At 47.1% G+C, this 23,008-nt stretch overlaps 1 protein-coding gene across 4 annotated transcripts in view; it reads left to right on the top strand.

Moving 5' to 3' along the window:
• CAMKK2 (calcium/calmodulin dependent protein kinase kinase 2) overlaps positions 1-23,008 on the top strand; it is a 557,312-nt gene that overhangs the window by 137,339 nt on the left and 396,965 nt on the right. For 3 of the 4 annotated variants that reach the window (XM_069619565.1, XM_069619566.1, XM_069619568.1), the window contains exon 2: positions 22,769-22,858. The exons of the other annotated variant lie outside the window; for it this stretch is intronic. The gene's annotated coding sequence lies outside the window, so the exon portion shown is untranslated. The remainder of the gene's footprint in view (positions 1-22,768; positions 22,859-23,008) is intronic. 4 annotated transcript variants of the gene reach the window in all.

Here is a 23,008-nt window from a genome sequence, read left to right as displayed (position 1 = left end):
CTTTTAACTCTTAAGCATTGAAATATTATGAATCCTGTGCGTTATCCATCAATTTCATACATACATTTTCGACAAAATAATGCCCTTTCATTGCCTTTCCATATCTTATTCCTTCCATAGAAGTATTAGTTAAGGTTTACAAATCATTCTTAACTGACTATGTATTCTGGCTTTTCTAAATGCTCTGATTGTATAACCTGTGAGTGCGATAGCGCAGCGCACGGCAAGACCGTAGTAGTGCTGCCGAGCGTTTATAACTTAGTCCCGAAGAGACGGCAGGCATTTCTATCAAGCACAGCGTGTGCGCACTTGCAGGACGGTCTCTTACCTGACAGCCTTATTCTCGCGTCTAATTGCGTGCTGTAGATTCTCCTGAGGGGGCAGCGACCAGCGCCTAATCCCTCATTATTGTGTTCGTGTTGTCATGGAAACGGATCCTTGCCCTGGTCCGTTTTCTAATTGAATGACAGCACTTCTCCTATGTTCTCGTGGCGGCCATTTTAAGCTAGTGTTTATAACGTTACTCTGGTGTATTTCGGACATGTTTCGTATTAAATTTCATTCGCCATATCTTTTAATATGTATTCTGAAATTACTAAAACTTACTATGCCATGTACTGCATCATTCCGAAGATAGATTAACAATGTTAAATACTCACGAAACTTTTTAAGAAGCCCGTATTCTTTACAATTACGTAATGGTTGCATGCTTGTCAATAATGGGTTCTAGTCTCATTATATGGGTTATTATTTAGCCAAGTAACCGCTTAAGGTCAGTTGTATAATATTATATTAACTGTTATCATTTCCTATGAGTGCCAGTAGGAGCATTACAATTCTCATATGAAAATATATTGCTAGAATGCCGTACTGAAACCTGTCCAGAGAGATAAGTACAAGTATACACATTACAAAATATTCATGATAGTTCATTGGGACAAATAAAGTTATGCATGGGAAATGGGTCCTCTAAAGAAAGGACACCATTTCATTGTCCGTGTTTAATCCAAGTACTGTAGAGTTCAGTTTGCAAATTATTCTCGCTTCTGCTTCTCTTAGTTTTCTTTATTTCCACCTCTTTTGCCTATTGACATCTTCTCAAGGCCAATAAATCGTAATTCAGCTTTGTTAGCCATCTGATGTTTTTCCTGCCAATGGTAGTCTCGGATCTTGGCTGCCAATTTTGGCTAGATGTTCTCTGACTCGTATCCTAAGTTCTCTGGTTGTGCTACCAATGTAGACCAAATTGCAAACACATATAATTCCATACACTACATAGTTTGATCTGCAGTTGATTGGTTGTAAAATCTTCAGTGTTTTATTATTGGTGCCAATAAATGTGTCCGTTTTGTTGTGTGCAAATTTGCACATTGTGCATGTACCACACTTTCTAAAGCCATTTGTAGATGTTTTAAGCCAGTTCGTTGGTTCTTCCCTAGTCAGGTCTGGTATATTTGATGGACTCAATTTGTTCTTTATGGTTGGTGCCTTTTTGTATATAATCCTTGGTTTGTCGTCCACATTATTCGCGATGTTCTCGTCTAGTTTAAGAGTGCCAGTGTTTTGCTAGTATTTTGTACACATTTCTGTGGTCACTAGTGTATCTGGTGATAAAGCCTATCGTTGGTTGCTCCATCCCTTTAGTCTTTGGTGTTAGTGTATGCTCTTGAGTTAGTGTTAAGCTTTTTTCTAATGCTCTTTTGACACATTGTTCTGAATAACCTCTTTCCAGAAACCTGGATGTTAATAGAGTGCATTCCTTCTCGAAGTGTTCATTTGTTTGCAATTTCTTCTTGCTCTTATAAATTCACCTGTAGGTATGTTCAAGATTGTTGGTCTATAGTGGCAGCTCCCTGCATGGAGAGTTGAATTCACTTCCGTTGGTTTCCGGTATGTACAGGTTCTGATCTGATTGTGGTCAATGTATATTGTGAGATCGAGAAAATCTATGCTTGTCTCATTGCAGTTGCCCGTTAATTGTATTCCCATTTGATTTTGATTGATTCTGTCTTTAAAGTCTATGAAGTCTGAGGTTGTACCTTTCCATATTATTAATACATCATCAATGTATCTCATCCAATGCACAAGTTCTCTCGCATATGCATTGTCTTTGTAGATGATTGTATCTTCAAACAAGCCCATGAATATATTAGCTAGGGCCTGGGCATATTTAGTGCCCATAGCTACGCCCTTTGTTTGTCTAAAAAAGTTATTGTCGAAGTTGAAGATATTACTTTTTAAGGACAATTCCAACATTTCTTTCACCATTTGGATTTGTAGGTACATTGATGCAGAATCCTCCTTAAAGGTGTGATCAATTGCTTTAAAGGCCCATGTATGCTGGATCGATGTATAAAGTGCACATACGTCCAAAGTCGCAAGTTGATAATTGCTTTCCCAATTTATGCTTCTCAACTTTAGGATGACATCAGTAGTGTCCTTTATATATGACTTCAATCTCATTGCTCTTGGTCTTAGGATGTTATCCAAATATTGAGAGATGTTCTCTGTTGCCCAGCCTATTCCACTGAGGATAGGTCGTCCTTCTGGTATATGTTCGTATCTCCTATGTATCTTGGGCAAAAAATACATGATTGGTATCGTGGGTTCTTTAATTGTGAGATAGCTCCTTTCATCGTCCGTAAGTAGACCTTTGTGGTGCCAGATCTTCATTTGTTGCTCCAAGTTAAGTACTATTTCTTTCATTGGATTAGAAAGTAGTACTTCATAACAATCTGGGGTACTCAAATTCTTTCTTTCCATTTACAACTAGTCTTCTTTATTCATAATGATAATGTTTCCCCCCTTGTCTGCTTCTTTTATCACAATTGAGCGGTCAGTCTCTAGAGTCCGAAGAGCTTCTTGTTCCTGTGTGGTCAAGTTATGTTTGGTTCCCGTTTGTTGTCTTTTCCAATCCGTCTGATACAATTCTTGTGATACTGCCTTGTAGAAGGTGTCTATGATGTTATCTGCTGCAAATTGTGGTACACATTTGGAGACAGGTTTAAGTTCTTTAGTTGATAGCATGTCTGATTCCACATTAAGGTCTCTTAGTACTTCATTAATATCATATTTCTTGGGCTCTGCAATGGATCTGAGTAGGTGTATCTCCTCTATTTCCTTAATACTCAAATCTCTCTGTTGTATCTTAGGTTGTGATTGGTAATTCCCTGGTGCTTTGGTGGCAAAGAATTTCTTCAATTTAAATTTACGTACAAACCTGAATAGGTCTATATGTAAGTCTGTTTCATTATGTTTCGCCATAGGGGCGAATGACAATCCTTTATTGAGTAACTGTTTTTCTTCAGGTGTTATCTCTCTTCTGGATAGGTTCAGGACAAGATTTGGTGTTATTTGGTTCTGCTTAGTTCTTTTGCGTTCGCTCTGGTAAGCCTTTTGTTTGTGTTTCCTTGTAATCCTGGATTTGTTGGATCGTGTGCCCCCCTCCTTCCTCTCCTCCTGGTGAACTGATAGTTGCTCCTGTGTTCCCAGGTAACTGAAAACAGACCTATTTGGGTGGAAAGTTCCTATTACCTTTCTTGTATCTTTTTATTTGATTCATGAAGCCTGAGGTTGTTTTCCCACTTACATTTGTCTTCTCTGTTGTATCTTCCGCAGTAAGAGCTTCCCCTTCTGAATCTGTTTCCGAACTTGCGGATGATTTGTTCGGTGTACTTGTTTTTGATCCAAATTTTTTGTTTTGGTTATATTTAGTCTGGAAGGTGTAGACCCTGTCTTCCTGATAATCTCTCTCGTCTCTGTAGTGTTTTCTTAGTTTTCTAAGTTTCACTTCGTCCTGGTAAATCTTAAGAATGTCGTGCATAGTGTTATAGTTCTTTTCTTTCGCTGTTTCTTGTGAATTGTTTTCCGCAATCTCTTTTTTGATTTTGTCTATCAGTTCAATTGTTCTTTTGTGCTCCCGTATTGCATGTTCTATCAGGAGTTCCACCATTTTGTTTGAACTTCCGTTGAGATTCTTCTCCCACAAGTCTGCTAGGTCATTGTCCAAATCGTTGCTGAAGTTCGGGAAAATCAAAATCCTCAAGCCTCTCAGAATGAATTCATTTTAAAGATACTATTTTGCAGTATTTGTCTATTTCCTTTTTTGATAGGGCCTCATTACGACCCTGGCGGAATGGGTTAAACGGCTCCGTAAAAGGTGACGGCGCCGTTCAACCCGTTCCGCCACATTACGAGGCCCCTCGCGGGACACGTTAAGCACGCCTGGGAAAACCAGGTGTGCTTACCGGGTCCCGCGAGGGGAAGAGGGAGCAAACAACAGGCCATCTCGTTATGGCCCGTTGTTTGCGCCCTCTCCCACTCCCATTCAGCTCTATGGGGAAATGGGAATGGGGAAGGACCGTGTCCGGGTCCTTGAGGGAGGAATTACCGGGCCATCTGAACTCGGAATGGCCCGGTAAGTACTCATTCCGAGGACCCGGACACGGATGTGATTTCGGCGGCAGCCATGCCGCCAATAGCGGCATGGCTACTGGCCAAACTCATAATGAGGGCCATAGTCTCTCTAGTTTGCAGAATAGTGCTCTCAAGTCATCCTGTTTTTGGATAGGGTTGAAGAAGGCATGCTTCATATTCCCTTTTGGTGTGAAAAGATTGGCAGTTTCCTCCTACCTATTCTTAAGATATTCAGCCATGTTGCGCTGTTTTATGTCTGCCGTAGACCAAGAACCGAAAAAATATAGTTTTTGAAGAGCTTGGCTATGTTGGTCAGGTCTAACATGGAGACATCTTCAATGAGTAAAAAATGCTCTTTTCTCTGCAACAGATTCCCTGCGGTCGCGTCCTCTTGGGTGGTGGTTAAGCCAAGTGAAAACCACATATAAATGGTTAAGTAAAGAGAAAAGATCCCAAGTTGAGACTGCGCCCAGTTTTTTCAACAAGTGTTTTATTATATTAATGCCCTTTGTGATGACACGTGTTTCGGTCCCTCTTGATGTGAAAAGATTGGCAGTTTCCTCCTGCCTATTCTTAAGATATTCAGCCATGGTTTGCATTAACCAATGAAATACTGTAATAATTGGTTAAACATGTGAATGAACACTTCTATTATTTTATATTTTTCATTTTTATTTTTTACTTTAGCTTTCATATTATTTTGTAAATATCTGTATAATTTTGTGACCTTCTCTTTTGATTGATATATAAAATGACCCCTAGTGACATGGCCAGCTCCTTTCATTGAGATGCACATTTCCTTTCAGTGAGATGCACAGCTCCCCAGTGAGATGGCCAGCTCCTTTCAGTCATATGCACAGCTCCCTAGTGAGATGGACTGCTCCTTTCATTGAGATGCACATTTCCTTTCAGTCAGATGCACAGCTCCCTAGTGAGATGGCCAGCTCCTTTCAGTCATATGCACAGCTCCCTAGTGAGATGGACTGCTCCTTTCATTGAGATGCACATTTCCTTTCAGTCAGATGCACAGCTCCCTAGTGAGATGGCCAGCTCCTTTCAGTCAGATGCACATTTCCTTTCAGAGAGATGCAAAGCTCCCTAGTGAGATAGCCTGCTCCTTTCATTGAGATGCACATTTCCTTTCAGTCAGATTCACAGCTCCCTAGTGAGATGGCCAGCTCCTTTCAGTCAGATGCACATTTCCTTTCAGTGAGATGCACAGCTCCCTAGTGAGATGGCCAGCTTCTTTCAGTCAGATGCACAGCTCCCCAGTGAGATGACCAGCTCCTTTCAGTGAGATGCACATTTCCTTTCGGTCGGATGCACAGCTCCCTAGTGAGAGGCCAGCTCCTTTCAGTCAGATGCACAGCTCCCCAGTGAGATGACCAGCTCCTTTCAGTGAGATGCACAGCTCCCTAGTGAGATGGCCTGCTCCTTTCAGTGAGATGCACAGCTCCCTAGTGAGATGGCCTGCTCCTTTCCTTGAGATGCACATTTCCTTTCAGTAGATGCACAGCTCCCTAGTGAGATGGCCAGCTCCTTTCAGTGAGATGCACAGCTCCCTAGTGAGATGGCCTGCTCCTTTCCTTGAGATGCACATTTCCTTTCAGTAGATGCACAGCTCCCTAGTGAGATGGCCAGCTCCTTTCAGTGAGATGCACAGCTCCCTAGTGAGATGGCCTGCTGATTTCAGTCAGATGCACAGCTCCCTAGTGAGATGGCCTGCTCCTTTCAGTCAGATGCACAGCTCCCTAGTGAGATGGCCAGCTCCTTTCAGTCAGATGCACAGCTCCCTAGTGAGATGGCCTGCTCCTTTCAGTGAGATGCACAGCTCCCTAGTGAGATGACCAGCTCCTTTCCTTGAGATGCACATTTCCTTTCAGTAGATGCACAGCTCCCTAGTGAGATGGCCAGCTCCTTTCAGTGAGATGCACAGCTCCCTAGTGAGATGGCCTGCTCCTTTCAGTCAGATGCACAGCTCCCTAGTGAGATGGCCAGCTCCTTTCAGTCAGATGCACAGCTCCCTAGTGAGATGGCCTGCTCCTTTCAGTGAGATGCACAGCTCCCTAGTTAGATGACCAGCTCCTTTCCTTGAGATGCACATTTCCTTTCAGTAGATGCACAGCTCCCTAGTGAGATGGCCTGCTCCTTTCAGTCAGATGCACAGCTCCCTAGTGAGATGGCCAGCTCCTTCAGTCAGATGCACAGCTCCCTAGTGAGATGGCCTGCTCCTTTCAGTGAGATGCACAGCTCATTAGTGAGATGACCAGCTCCTTTCAGTGAGATGCACAGCTCCCTAGTGAGATGGCCAGCTCCTTTCAGTGAGATGCACAGCTCCCTAGTGAGATGGCCAGCTCCTTTCAGTCAGATGCACAGCTCCCTAGTGAGATGGCCTGCTCCTTTCAGTGAGATGCAGAGCTCCCTAGTGAGATGGCCTGCTCCTTTCAGTGAGATGGCCTGCTCCTTTCAGTGAGATGCACAGCTCCCTAGTGAGATGGCCAGCTCCTTTCAGTCAGATGCACAGCTCCCTAGTGAGATGACCAGCTCCTTTCCTTGAGATGCACATTTCCTTTCAGTAGATGCACAGCTCCCTAGTGAGATGACCAGCTCCTTTCAGTGAGATGCACAGCTCCCTAGTGAGATGACCAGCTCCTTTCCTTGAGATGCACATTTCCTTTCAGTAGATACACAGCTCCCTAGTGAGATGACCAGCTCCTTTCAGTGAGATCCACAGCTTCCTAGTGAGATGGCCAGCTCCTTTCAGTCAGATGCACAGCTCCCTAGTGAGATGGCCAGCTCCTTTCCTTGAGATGCACATTTCCTTTCAGTAGATGCACAGCTCCCTAGTGAGATGACCAGCTCCTTTCAGTGAGATGCACAGCTCCCTAGTGAGATGGCCTGTTCCTTTCAGTGAGATGCACAGCTCCCTAGTGAGATGGCCTGCTCCTTTCAGTGAGATGCACAGCTCCCTAGTGAGATGGCCAGCTCCTTTCAGTCAGATGCACAGCTCCCTAGTGAGATGACCAGCTCCTTTCCTTGAGATGCACATTTCCTTTCAGTAGATGCACAGCTCCCTAGTGAGATGGCCTGCTCCTTTCAGTCGGATGCACAGCTCCCTAGTGAGATGGCCAGCTCCCTAGTGAGATGGCCAGCTCCTTTCAGTGAGATGCACAGCTCCCTAGTGAGATGACCAGCTCCTTTCAGTGAGATGCACAGCTCCCTAATGAGATGGCCTGCTCCTTTCAGTCAGATGCACAGCTCCCTAGTGAGATGGCCTGCTCCTTTCAGTGAGATGCACAGCTCCATAGTGAGATGGCCTGCTCCTTTCAGTGAGATGCACAGCTCCCTAGTGAGATGGCCAGTTCCTTTCAGTCAGATGCACAGCTCCCTAGTGAGATGACCAGCTCCTTTCCTTGAGATGCACATTTCCTTTCAGTAGATGCACAGCTCCTTAGTGAGATGACCAGCTCCTTTCAGTGAGATGCACAGCTCCCTAGTGAGATGACCAGCTCCTTTCCTTGAGATGCACATTTCCTTTCAGTAGATGCACAGCTCCCTAGTGAGATGACCAGCTCCTTTCAGTGAGATGCACAGCTCCCTAGTGAGATGGCCAGCTCCTTTCAGTCAGATGCACAGCTCCTTAGTGAGATGGCCAGCTCCTTTCCTTGAGATGCACATTTCCTTTCAGTAGATGCACAGCTCCCTAGTGCGATGACCAGCTCCTTTCAGTGAGATGGCCTGTTCCTTTCAGTGAGATGCACAGCTCTCTTCAGTGAAATACACATATCCTTTCCGTGAGAGGCCAAGGGTTGTGGGTTATAGATAGCACGCACCACACCACCTATTAGCCAAAACGAATCCTGTCTGTATGAACATTTCCAGGATGACATGGGGCATGTTGGCATGTATGTCTGGACGCCCCATCATAGTGACTTCCGTCTGTGAGCCCGAGCATATGCATGGATCGCACATACTTGGCATGCATCGTTATTCTATCTTGCTTGGAGAATCACCCATGAGTGCACCATACCTGCAGCAGTGGTCATTAGGTGATGCATCAGCAATTGGTTATAAATAGTAAACTCACATCCCTCACAGCTGTGGGCGGGAGGCAGCCATCTATTCGCAGGCAAAGGGGGATGCCTTGGCTCTGAGAGGCCTTAAATAGCCATTTGACACATTTCTCCCTGTGATGGAGCTTAACAATGTATCTTTGGTGGGCCAAAGGAGAGGGTTCAAGGGGGTTGGTTTACATATATTCATGCTCCCCGCTATAGACGCTTCCTTCTGGCTCTAGGGATGACTGGCATGGGACACCACCTACCCATCAGTACCTCCTGCATGTCTGAGAGTAGTACAGCACAGCCTAAGTGAACAAAGACTAGGACACCCAGAATGCAATTGTTTGGTAAAATGAAAGCCCAGGACTGGAATCTAGTCAGCCAAGTGACATGGATACACCTGATCACACTATTTTCCTGTGCAATGAGAATTGGGATGATCCCCTCTCACAATTAACCGAATACACAGAAGTATGCCTGCTCACATTGGCTCTCATTGGAAAGCCCTTAAAGCAGGGATCTGCAACCTGCGCCTCTTCGGATGTTTTAGACTGCGACTCCCATGATCCCTGGCCATTGCCTCTGCTGACTAGAGCTGATGGGATTTGTAGTCCAAACATCCAGAGAGTCAAAGGCTGCATACCCCCCCCAGCCTGAAAGAAAAAGATGTTATTTGGAAAAAGTATGAAGCAACTTAAATACATGTCTCTGTTTTGCAGAGCCCACAGCTGCAATCAGCTGCACTTGGACAACTAGAAGCCATGTGAACTGGCCACACATGCATCATTCTTTGTTTCGACCTTTCGGAAGCTCTCCGGAGCATCCGCAAAGCACCAAGAGGACCTGCCTGGCCCGTAGCAGCCTACCAGCTCCCCTACACAGGCTCCATTGAATATATGCCGACCACGCCTTGAGAAAGGCCTTTTTAGATCGAAACACGTGTTGGCTTTGTTCATGAATAAACTATGCATGGCCACACGTATGTAAAAATGAAAAAAACACTGCACTACAGATATCAGTGGCATGACTTATCATTGAATGCGCTACACGCAACAGCCTAGCCCATCCAGCGCCGTAACGACAGGGTTCCCCAATCCCCCCGTCCCCTTCTTCTTACTCCTCTCACACATATGGCGCCTTGAGCAACACCCATAGGAAATGGTGAATGAAGGCAGCAGGAAGAAGCCCTAACACAGCACAGCACAGCACAGCATCAGTTAGAGTTCAGGTAAAGCTGGAGACTGAACAGCAGCACAAGCTGCCACAGCATGTTGGTAAATAATATGCAGATGCGATGGGACTGCTGCGTTTTCTTTTGTATGCACTAGTGTAGTCTGATACACAAAGCGTACAGTTCGGGTAAAGCTGGAGACTAATGAGGGAGGCCAAGTGCTGCATTATGTCGGTGGACCCAGGGCCAGCAGTCTAATGCTGTGCTGCCTGCAATAGCTCTCGCTTCCACGGCGCCTCTACTGCTTGTAACTGACTACATGTAATTAAGCCATGGAATGAGGCGGTATTGCTTTAAGATAACCACTGTGTGGATGCGTCCCTTTGGCTAGAGTGTACGCAGGGTCACCCATTCCCCAGGTGGCGCGCAGGGCAAAACAATCATTGCCACCAACCCGCAGTGCAGGAAAACACCTTTCCACACCCGCACACCTGCCTATGCAACTCTTTATAACAACATGACAAACTATAGTGTTTCTGCCTTTGCTGCCCTGTGCTGCATTCTATACAAACACATGCAAAACTCAGCTTGGCAAAGGCCGCAAGCAAGAAACATTCCTTATACACAGGACCAACCTCGCAAAGCAAGAAACATTCCTTATACACAGGACCAACCTCGCAAAGCAAGAAACATTCCTTATACACAGGACCAACCTCGCAAAGCAAGAAACATTCCTTATACACAGGACCAACCTCGCAAAGCAAGAAACATTCCTTATGCAAGAAACATTCTGTAGTAAATTACTTGTAATAAGGACAGGAGCCTCTGGTCTTGTAACGTCGTATTTATTCTCTCACAAGTTTCATGCAGGATGCACACAACATATGTGCCTTAATAATAATAGCCAACGGGCTGAAGGTGGCTGGGAGGATGTGGCCTTAATGTCTGTGTCCCAGATTAATAAGGAGCGGGCCCCGTAACAGGAGGACTCAGCAGGGCGCCTCTTGTCGCGTCCTCCGCTCGTCCCGTAGTGCGCGCGAAGCGCGCGGGGGCGGAGCTAAGGTCCGCGGTGAGATCTCGCGAGAGCGCGCGCTCTCGCGATATCTCTACACATCTCCCTTTTTCAATGCACAGCGAAATCATTATAAAACATAGTTATTGTATCTCACCGGTCTTCTGTGTTCTCTTCTGGGCCGATCATCAGTTCGGGTGCAATTCTCCTGTTGTTCCTGATCGGGATCTGCACCCAGTGCTTCCGGTTCGACCTTGGTTTCCACCCTCTCTCTGTCGTCTCCTTCTGGTTCTCTTTCTTCACCTGCTCCGTGGTCTCTTTCGGTTTCCGTTCGTGATCTCTCCGGGGTCTTCGCTCTTCCTCGAGTCTTCTGGTATAGTGCCACTCTTTCGAGATTCCACGCTCGCCCGTCTTCCGTGCGAACATGATTTGCTCCTTTGTGAATCACTTTAATGGGTCGGCTAAACCGAGACCCTGTGACTTGATCTTTCTTCGGTAACTGGATTTTAACCAGGTCTCCTTTTCCTATGTCAGACGTTTGTTTGGTTCTTCTTCTCCGATCACTCCATGATTTCATGCGTGTCTTATTGCTTTCGATTCTCCAGACTACTTCTGCCATGTCCACCGCTTCATCTTCTCGTATTTTCGACAACCATGGTGGAATCAGCGTGGATGCCGCACTCCTCCCTCTCAACATTTTGAACGGGGATATTTGGGTGATCCCATTTGGTGTGAGTCTGTGGGCCGCTATGGCCTCCTTGGTGGTTTTGAGCGGGTCCATGCCCGAAGCTGTTGCCAATTGGATGGCGCCTTTTATGAACCTGTTGGCCCTCTCTACAAGCCCATTAGCTTGGGGGTGATATAGGGCCGCTTTCTTTTGTTTTATGTGATTCCGTTTTAAGAATTCCTCCATGTCTTTTGAGACTAGTTGCACCCCGTTGTCTGTGACTACTTCCTTGGGGAGGCCTTCCCTCTGAAAAATTTCTGTAAGTACTTCTATAACGGTTGCCGTGGTTATGTTCGGGATGAACGTGGCCTCCACCCACTTGGATAGGTAATCAACCAGTACTATGCTGTACCGGTGTTCAGGTGCCATTGCTTCCAAAGGCCCTATGAAGTCAATGCCAACCTTTGACCACACAGCTTCTGGAATTTCCATGGGTATTAGGGGTGCTTGGCGGACCTTAAGTCTCTTGTCGCTGTTGAGACATTCATGGCAACGTTCTATCATGGATCGAATTTCCTGGTCCATGGATGGCCACCAGTAGGCCTCTCTCACTCTGCGACGGGTCATGGTGTTTCCCAAGTGGCCCGCGTGGGCTCTACATAGGATGATTCTTCTCATTCCTGTGGGAGGAATAATCTGGTCTGACTTCATAATTATCCCCTCCGTTTCAGATAGTTCGTCCGACACCTTCCAGTAGGGTCTCATGCCCTCGGGTAACGCCTTTTCACTTGGCCAACCTTCCTTGGTCCATTTGCGAATCATGGCCATGGTGGGGTCTTTCCCGTCTTCCTCTTCCCAGTGTCTCTCACTGAGTTCCAGGTAATCTGGCGCTCTCAAGTCCATGATGGATGCAACTATGCATTCTCCATGAAGGAACGTGGTGGCTTTATCCTTACCCTCCGGCAGTCTCGACATGCAGTCAGCTTGTGAGTTTTTCCAGCCTGAGATATGCTGGATCTCAAACGTGTACTCTTGCAGCTTGGCTGCAATGCGTGCCAATCTGGGTGTGGATACTTTTGTGCCTCCCGGGCTGAGCATATGGATAAGGGGCTTATGATCAGTCACCAACTTGAATTTGGTGCCCCATACATACGTCCTGAAATGTTCCACTGCCCATGCACAGGCCAACTTCTCTTTTTCAATGGTGGAGTAGTTCTGTTCCGCCTCCGATAATGCCTTCGATGCAAAGGCCACAACGTGTTCAGTGTCACCTTTCTTTTGTGTTAGCACTGCTCCCAGTCCATAAGCACTGGCGTCGGTGGTGACGACTGTTACCCACGCCGGATTAAACGGTTGAAGGCATGGTGCATCTATGATATGCTGTTTTATATTCACCATCGCCGTCTTTTGGGGTTCTTGCCATACAAATTCCGAGCCCTTTTTGAGTAAATCTCGAAGGGGTGCCGTGGTCTCGGAAAACTTCGGTATGAACTTCGCATAGTACTCAGCCAGCCCCAGAAATTACCTTACTTCCTCTTTGCTGTTTGGTTCCGGTTGTCATGATCTCTGCTTCCAAAAGATCAGGACTTGCCCGACTCCCTTGGAAGCAGACCCATAACCCCGGTTCCGAGTGCCAGCCAGTCCCAATTGGGACCTTTTGGACCCTGTCCTGGCGCCAGTGGCACCAGGCTCATAAAGATGCCCAGTCCCAGCGTTGGAAGCGCCGGGCTCATAATGCTTGGGTGGACTTACCTGCAGCAGACCATGTTGCTTACTTACCTGCCAGTTGAACCCCTGATCCTCTTCTGTTTGGGACTACTTTTCCTGTTGGGTGGGGCAGGAGCCACTCCCTAGGTTCAGAACACTGGAACTCTTCTGGAAAGCAGGAACTCTTTTCTTACCTAGGCGTGGCTGTGGAAGGAGGCACCTAAGCACTACAGGAGGCTATTTAAACCACACCCGATGGATGAATCTTGCTTTGTGTTATTCTGCATTCTCTGCAGCAGAATGCTCATCGTGTCTTCTGCTTCTGATCCTGGGCCTAAGGGAACAAAGGCTTACCATCTTGGAGTCCAGTCTTCAGCAGCACCTGTAAAGACAAAGAAAGAACAGGTTAGCACTACGGTCTTCAGTGGCAGCGCATCTCTTACCTGGTCCATCGGCTGTCACCAACGCCTCGCGCTGCATTCCGGCATCTGAAAGACAAAGGCTTACCTACTCTTCGCATGCTCCGGAGGTCTTCGCACTGCATTCCGGCATCTGAAAGACAAAAGCTTACCAGCTCTTCGCACGCTCCGGAGGCCTTCGGCGCTGCATCCCGCATCTGAAAGACAAAAGAAGGTGCGTTAAAGACATTGGGCAACTTTATTACTCACGTGCCATTACTCCTTCCCACGTCGAATCCAGTGGGTATTCCAGCACCCTTCAGCTTCTCTAAAGCTCCGAACTTGTACCTGCAAGATAAAAGGGACAGTTAGTGCGCATCGTGAAGCAGGCTACAAGCGCTTACTTACGTGCTTCAGGCGCTTCTATTCCTCACGCGGGTTCGATCCTCAACTCTCATCAGCCCGCCATCCGCCATCGCCGGAACCCAGCAAAACAAGAGATATCATTACAAAAGACTTTTAAGACATTTGAAGTGCCCAGAACTTACCGTTCGTGCAGTTAACGACGGACAGCAGTCCTCTGAGGTCAAGAGGCCTGCACCCTTATCCAGTGAAGAAACTGGTTACGGCACCCTGCCCCGAGGCAGATGGAGAGCTCGGCGTTCACTTACCTAAGACATCTTACTCTTCGAGTCAGACATACAGTGCACAGAGGTCCAGCCCAAAGAGCCAACCGTGTGTTACACATCACCTTTGAAGATACGGCATTCACCCAGTCAAGACCGGCGCCTCTGCGGGAATCAGGTGAGCGTTACAGAACACAAAGCCTACCGCAAAACTCCCACCCAGGCGCTATGGAAACCTCGGATACCGACCAGCTAGCCCAGTTACTTGGGGAACTAAGAGCAGAAGTGCATGCAGCCCGTCAGGAAACGAATGCTCTAAGAAGGGAACTGATTATTTCCAAGGAGCGAACAGACGATCTCGCTAGACAATTGCTACAGTCACAAGCCGGACAAACTCCGTTACCCGCATCAGGGGCAAATCTTCCTTCAACATCCTCTACGAACCCAGTGCAGATCAACCTACCTGGGAATGTACCTCTGGCTCCGCCCGAACGATTTTCTGGTGACCCAAAGAGGTTTGCAGTATTTATTAATCAGTGCCGGTTGCACTTCTTATGCCGGCCAGCAGCCTTTCCAACTGATCAAGCTAAGGTAGCTTTCGTGCTTTCGTACCTTAGTGGCAATGCGGCAGACTGGTCGATCCCTCTAGTTAATCAAGATGATCCGGTTCTCCATGATTTTCAAGCTTTTCAGCTCAGTATGGAAAAACTGTTTGCAAGACATTCACAGGGGCAGGCCTTGGACAATGAGCTCCTTTCATTGCGACAGGGTAATCAAGACCTTTTGGCTTATATTGCGTCTTTCAACAGACTGATAGTGGAAACTCGATGGCCTGAGGACAAAAGGATTACGCTGTTTTATAGAGGTCTACGTGGAGAGCTCAAAGATGTGTTAGCCCAAGTAGTGAATCCCCCGCAAGACTGTTCGGACTATATTGACTTAGTCGTTCAAATTGACCACAGACTGCAGAACAGGAAGGCCGATAGTTCCAAGTTTGATGCTCGAGTATTTTCCAAACCACCAACTCCTACCAAAGGAGTAGACTCCGGGGAACCCATGCAAATAGGGGGCCTGAAAGGACCACTAACACAAAAGGAGCGGGAAAGGAGAAAACAGCTGCAATTATGCCTCTATTGCGGAAACTCGGGGCACTTTCTTCGAGACTGTCCGGTGAAACCAGCCAAGAAGGCAGTAGGAGCTGCAGTTACCAGGGTCACAAACTCTGAGCAGGGAAACGACCTCGCCCGACAAGAATAGAGGTCCTCTTGCCGAGCGTTAAAACCAGTTCAGTGACCTCGCATTTCGTGATACCTATGGTCCTCATTAGCCCTGAACATCCGGATCGATTACATGCGATTGAAGCTTACGTCGACAGCGGTGCCATCAGCAATTATGTGGATCATGAAATGGTTTTGAGGAGGAATCTGACTCTTTGTCCAAAGGCTGTAAAGGACGTCATTACTACGGTGGATGGTACGGAGATAGCCTCCGGACCAGTAACGCATACCACCCAAGAAGTGACGCTAGTAAGTCAAGATGGACACCATGAGAAGATCGTGTTCGATGTGATCAAGGCCCCTCAGTTCCAGATTATTCTAGGAATTCCTTGATTAGAGAAGCACAATCCTCAGATCGATTGGCGAGCAAGAACGGTTCAGTTTCCAGAATGTGTCTCTACTTGTCACCCTCGACCTGGTGTTGCACTGGCAGCAATTTCCTCGGAGGCTCCCCAGTTACCTCCTGAATACCTAGAATTCCAAGATGTTTTCCGGAAGGATCAGGCTAACTCTCTACCTCCTCATAGGTCTTATGACTGCCAGATAGACCTGATACCTGGATCTACTCCTCCTTGTAGTAGAATTTATGCCCTCACCGAGCCTGAGAATCTTCACCTCCGACAATACCTGGATCAATACCTAGCGAATGGGTTTATTCGTCCTTCCAAGTCCCCTGCTTCCTCAGCTTTGTTCTTCGTTCCAAAAAAAGAAGGGGACCTTAGAACTTGTATAGATTATCGCGCCCTGAACCAGATCACCGTTAAGAATAGATATCCGTTACCTTTGATCCCTGAACTCCTGGACCAAGTCAGAAAAGCATGCATATATACAAAGCTGGATCTTAGAGGAGCCTACCACTTGGTACGAGTAAAAGAGGGCGATGAATGGAAGACGGCCTTCCGCACCAAGTATGGGCTATTTCAATATCAGGTCATGCCCTTCGGACTTTGCAATGCCCCGGCCGCCTTTCAATATTTTATGAACGATGTCCTCAGAGAGCTCATAGATGTGTGTGTTGTTGTTTACATTGACGACATCCTCGTTTATTCTTCATCGGAAACTGAACATCACACGTGAAAATGGTCCTCGAGAGATTGCGTCAACACAAACTTTTCGCTAAGTTGGAAAAATGTGTTTTCAACGTGACTGAAGTTGAATTCTTGGGATTCATATTATCACCTAGCGGAGTGCGTATGGATTCAAAGAAGGTCGATGCAATTCTCAAATGGCCATCGCCATCCTCCGTAAAAGGTGTTCAAAGCATGTTAGGCTTCGCTAACTTTTACCGCAGGTTTATCCCCAAATTCTCTCGAATAGTCCAGCCCATCACCGCCTTGTTAAAGAAAAACAAACGTTTTGAATGGTCTACCGAGGCGGAACAAGCTTTCCAGAATTTGAAGACTAGATTTATCTCTGCACCGTTCTTAAAACATCCTCTCCCAGAACTCCCCTACATCGTTGAAACTGATGCTTCGAGCCTTGCCATGGGGGCAGTTCTATCACAAAAGGACCCAGTAACCAATCAGTTGCATCCCGTGGCATTTTGGTCCCGCAAATTCTCGCCTCCTGAAATCAATTACACTATTACTGATAAGGAACTTCTAGCTATCAAGTCCGCCTTTAAGGCTTGGCGGCATTATCTTCTGGGGGCCCGACACACCGTTACTGTGATTACAGATCACCGAAACCTGCAATATTTGAAAACCGCAAAAGCTCAATCCTCTAGGCAACTCCGTTGGGCACTATTCTTTGCCGAGTTTGACTTCATAATTACCTATCGACCTGGTACAAAAAATGGTAAAGCTGATGCCCTTTCTCGGATGGGAGTGGAAGAACATTTGATCAATCCTAAACCTGTACCTATCATTCCCGAGCAAAGAATTCTAGGTGTAATCGCCACACAATCCATAGAGGAAGTTAAGGATAAAGCCAGGCTACTGGTAACTCCAGCAGACATACAGAATTGGCATCTGCAGGGAAAGGACTTTACGGTGAAGGACAACCTATTATATTTCCAAGAACGGTTATACCTGCCCAGCACAGATTTACAGAAAAAGGTAATCTCTTGTTATCACGATTCTTTAATGGAAGGACATCCCGGTATGACCAAGACCTCGGAAAAGATCAAGCGCTACTTCTGGTGGCCGTCTTGGAAAAAAGATATCAGAGAATTTATAATGTCCTGTGGAGTATGCGCCCAAAACAAGAGTCAAAAGGAAAAACCAGCCGGCCTCTTACGCCCTATTGACATCCCGCCTCGCCCTTGGCATACGCTTTCTATGGACTTCATCACCGATCTACCTCCATGCTCCGGATACAATACGATCCTAGTAATCGTGGACCTATTCTCCAAGATGGCGCATTTCATTCCACTCAAAGGCTTACCAACAGCAGCAACTCTGGCCCAAGAATTTCTCGAAAACATCGTCCGACTGCACGGTTTTCCTTCAGTTCTAATTTCGGATCGAGGTAGTCAATTTATTTCTCATTTTTGGCGAAGTTGCTGTCGGTCGGCTCAAATTGATGTGAGACTTTCGACCAGCCACCACCCTCAAACCGACGGACAAACCGAGAGGACCAATCAAACTCTGGAACAGTATTTGCGCTGCATGCTACAACAAACTGAAAAAACTTGGAAAGATATCCTTTGGATAGCCGAATATGCCTACAATAACTCTGTCCACTCGGGAACTGGGAAGACCCCGTTTTTTCTTTTATACGGTAGTCACCCTCGAACCTCGGAGTTGGATCCACTCCAAGATCTTGGAACACCAGCAGTAGACCACCTGCATTCTACAATCACCCAAGCCTTTAAGGAAGCCGTTTCTCACCTTCAAAGGGCTAAAGAACAATACAAGAAAGGAGCAGACCAACATCGGAAGGAAGCCCCCCAATATCAAGTAGGAGATCAAGTCTAGTTATCCACCAAATATCTACCTCTAAAAGGACCACGCACATTCAACCCAAGATACCTTGGTCCCTATTCCATCACTACCATAGTAAATCCAGTAGCGGTCAAGTTGGACTTGCCCCCTCACATGAAGATACATCCGGTCTTCCACGTCTCTCTATTAAAACCCGTGCAACCTCAAACCCGACTAACTACATCTCCAAAACCTATTCTAGTTGATGGAGAACTCGAGTTTGAAGTCAAAAGCATCCTGGATTCCAAGATCTCCAAATCTAAACTATTTTACCTGATTGACTGGAAAGGCTACGGTCCCCAAGAAAGATCCTGGGAACCTGCAGAATATGTCCACGCGCCTCGTCTAATCAAAAGATTTCATCGAACATTTCCTAACAAGCCCAAACCCCCGGAGAAGCCCGGTTTGGGAGGGGCCTTGAGGTGGGGTGCTGTCATGATCTCTGCTTCCAAAAGATCAGGACTTGCCCGACTCCCTTGGAAGCAGACCCATAACCCCGGTTCCGAGTGCCAGCCAGTCCCAATTGGGACCTTTTGGACCCTGTCCTGGCGCCAGTGGCACCAGGCTCATAAAGATGCCCAGTCCCAGCGCTGGAAGCGCCGGGCTCATAATGCTTGGGTGGACTTACCTGCAGCAGACCATGCTGCTTACTTACCTGCCAGTTGAACCCCTGATCCTCTTCTGTTTGGGACTACTTTTCCTGTTGGGTGGGGCAGGAGCCACTCCCTAGGTTCAGAACACTGGAACTCTTCTGGAAAGCAGGAACTCTTTTCTTACCTAGGCGTGGCTGTGGAAGGAGACACCTAAGCACTACAGGAGGCTATTTAAACCACACCCGATGGATGAATCTTGCTTTGTGTTATTCTGCATTCTCTGCAGCAGAACGCTCATCGTGTCTTCTGCTTCTGATCCTGGGCCTAAGGGAACAAAGGCTTACCATCCTGGAATCCAGTCTTCAGCAGCACCTGTAAAGACAAAGAAAGAACAGGTTAGCACTACGGTCTTCAGTGGCAGCGCATCTCTTACCTGGTCCATCGGCTGTCACCAACGCCTCGCGCTGCATTCCGGCATCTGAAAGACAAAGGCTTACCTACTCTTCGCATGCTCCGGAGGTCTTCGCACTGCATTCCGGCATCTGAAAGACGACAAAAGCTTACCAGCTCTTCGCACGCTCCGGAGGCCTTCGGCGCTGCATCCCGCATCTGAAAGACAAAAGAAGGTGCGTTAAAGACATTGGGCAACTTTATTACTCACGTGCCATTACTCCTTCCCACGCCGAATCCAGTGGGTATTCCAGCACCCTTCAGCTTCTCTAAAGCTCCGAACTTGTACCTGCAAGATAAAAGGGACAGTTAGTGCGCATCGTGAAGCAGGCTACAAGCGCTTACTTACGTGCTTCCAGGCGCTTCTATTCCTCACGCGGGTTCGATCCTCAACTCTCATCAGCCCACCATCCGCCATCGCCGGAACCCTGCAAAACAAGAGATATCATTACAAAAGACTTTTAAGACATTTGAAGTGCCCAGAACTTACCGTTCGTGCAGTTAACGACGGACAGCAGTCCTCTGAGGTCAAGAGGCCTGCACCCTTATCCAGTGAAGAAACTGGTTACGGCACCCTGCCCCGAGGCAGATGGAGAGCTCGGCGTTCACTTACCTAAGACATCTTACTCTTCGAGTCAGACATACAGTGCACAGAGGTCCAGCCCAAAGAGCCAACCGTGTGTTACACATCACCTTTGAAGATACGGCATTCACCCAGTCAAGACCGGCGCCTCTGCGGGAATCAGGCGAGCGTTACACCGGTGCTTTAATGATTGCTTGCATGAGATTCTGTTTGGGACTGATACCTTTTTCTGAAATCTTGTATCCTAAGTATTCAACTTCTTTCACTCTGAACAGGCATTTCTCATACCGTAACCGCACCCCTGCTTCTTGTAGCTTGTTTAGGACAATTCTTAAAGTGGCGTCATGCGTTTGTTCATCCTCCGCATACACGAGGATGTCATCCTGGAAGTACACCACGTTTTTGACTTTCTTTAGCAAAACATCCATCATGCGTTGGAAAGCCGACGCTGCTGATGACAACCCGAATGGCATTTTGGTGAATTGGTATGTGCCAAATGGAGTGATGAATGCCGTGAGGGGTTTCGACTCTTCATGTAGCTGTATTTGGTGGTATGCATTCCTCATGTCCAGTTTTGAAAATATTCTGGCTTCTTTCATTAACAGAATGAGTTCATTTATGCTTGGAAGAGGGTAGTTATCTGTGATGACTTCCAAGTTTAAGCTGCGTAGATCTATGGATACCCTGAGTTCCTGTGATTGGGGTTTCTTTATAAGCACGACAGGGCTCAGCCATTCAGATGCTTCGATTTCTTCTATGACACCCTCCATTTTCATCTTTTCCAACTGACTTCTAAGGATGTCCCTTGCCGTGGCTGGTACTGGCCTCACTCGGTGCTTTACAGGGACCGCATTCCTTTTGAGCACTATTTTGTGCAGAAAACCCTTGATGTGCCCCGGCTCTTCCGAGAAAAGTGTTGGGTAGTCGCTTTTGACAACAGGTCCGCTCGTCACCCTGACTGACAGGACTCGATCTTCGGTGCTGGGATCCAGTCTGATTTTCAGCTTGTCTTGGTCGTCCCACCCTAGCACTGCTGGGCCTTCGTGACTGAAATAGACCCTGGTTGTGGTTTCCCTTCCTTTGAATTCTACTTTGGCTTTGATGTATCCTAACAGTTCAACTGACGCCCCTCCAAACACTGTGGGTTTGTGCTTCGTTATTAGCACTTGCACCTTTTCCTTTCCCACCATGTCCTTATACGTGCGAAGGGGAATGATCGTTAGATCCGACCCTGAATCTGCCATGACCCTTGTTTCCATGCCATCAATCTTGATCATGCAGTGAGGTTTCTCTCTCCTTGCTCTTGTGCTGTTAACCATGATGACAGTGGGTCTTCCTTCATCTTCTGAGGATGATTCTTTCTCTGTATTGCGATCTGCATTAAGGCTGGAGACTTTCTTGTTCCTCCACCGACACACAATAGAGAAATGGCCAATGCGTTTACAAATGGAGCACTCCTTGTCTCTGGCTGGGCACTCCCTGTCAAACGCCAGGTGTTTGGTGCTGGTGCACCTGTGACACTTTAGGGGTTCTTTCCTGTTCCCTCTCCCTTCTCTCGTGTCGGTTGCCGGCCTTTCTTTTTTTGCATGGAAACCCACTGCTTGTATTTCTGCGGAACTCTGGGCCCCAGTAAGCTCCTTTCGTCTTCCCGCCGTTTCCTCGACTGCTCTGGCGATCTCAATCGCTTTCTCCAACTGCAGTTCCTTTTCGACAATAAACTTATCTTGGACTTTCCGACTGTTATTGTGGACGACCAACATATCACATATGAGACTCTCTGCATTGTTGCCAAAATTACACAGCGCTGCTAATTCCCTCAGCTTGGTGACGTAATCGTCAACTGGTTCAGACATTTCTTGCCTTCGCGTGTAAAACCGTATCCGGTGGAGCACTGTGTTCTCTTTACTGGCAAACCTTTTTATGATTCTCCTGACCGCTTCCTTGAAAACATCGTCATTGTCGCCAGCCACCGGTATCGGGGTGAGACTCTCGAATATTCTCTGTCCTTCCACTCCCAGGGCATTTAGTAGCATGGCCCTGCGCCTTGCCGCTGAGAACCCTGCCCCACCTAGGGCCTCCACATATGTCGTGAATAGGGGCTGCCATTGTGGCCATGGGATGGCAGGCCTACCTGGAGTTTGGAGAAATGGTGGCGGTGGCGTTGCTCCTTGCATGCTCCTCTGTGGGTTCTGGTGGTGATCCTCGTCGCCAAATTATGTAGTAAATTACTTGTAATAAGGACAGGAGCCTCTGGTCTTGTAACGTCGTATTTATTCTCTCACAAGTTTCATGCAGGATGCACACAACATGTGTGCCTTAATAATAATAGCCAACGGGCTGAAGGTGGCTGGGAGGATGTGGCCTTAATGTCTGTGTCCCAGATTAATAAGGAGCGGGCCCCGTAACAGGAGGACTCAGCAGGGCGCCTCTTGTCGCGTCCTCCGCTCGTCCCGTAGTGCGCGCGAAGTGCGCGGGGGCGGAGCTAAGGTCTGCGGCGAGATCTCGCGAGAGCGCGCGCTCTCGCGATATCTCTACACATTCCTTATACACAGGACCAACATTGCATTCCTTATACACAGGACCAACCTCGCAAAGCAAGAAACATTCCTTATACACAGGACCAACCTCGCAAAGATGTTCGGAAAGCACTTCTAAAACAAATATAAAGTATTTTACTAACGGTGCATGGAAATCGGTGGACTGCGTATTTATATGAAGCATGGGAACAGCAACGCCTTTGATTGTGGAAGTGCGTTTAAAGATTGCACCTTGTGTGTGGCAGGTGTTTAATTAACAAAGTGTGACTGTCATGCATCTTAATAGAATGGTTTGCCACCATGGTGCACAACGAATGAGTCTGTGTATTTTCTGCCATTTGTCCAGGTTACACAGTGACTGGATCCCTGAGAAGTCAATGGGCATCTCCTCGCCTTGCTGGAAATCGACTCTGCTGTCCAGCCCCTTCACCAGAAGGTAGGGTGTTCTGGTACACATGCCAATGAACTCTGTCCAAAAGGTTTCCATAGCATCCAGACCTGTGCCTTAATCTCCCCTGAATTGCCATCGAGAAATGTACTGGGGCAATTTTAGCTTATTAGATGAATCCCATTTTTAAAACTGGAT

The sequence above is a fragment of the Ambystoma mexicanum genome, chromosome 10 (genome assembly GCF_040938575.1).
Source record: "Ambystoma mexicanum isolate Mex_15411 chromosome 10, UKY_AmexF1_1, whole genome shotgun sequence".
Classification (NCBI taxonomy): domain Eukaryota; kingdom Metazoa; phylum Chordata; class Amphibia; order Caudata; family Ambystomatidae; genus Ambystoma; species Ambystoma mexicanum.
Note: the sequence above shows the minus strand (reverse complement) of the source record. Positions and strands in the feature narration are given on the sequence as shown.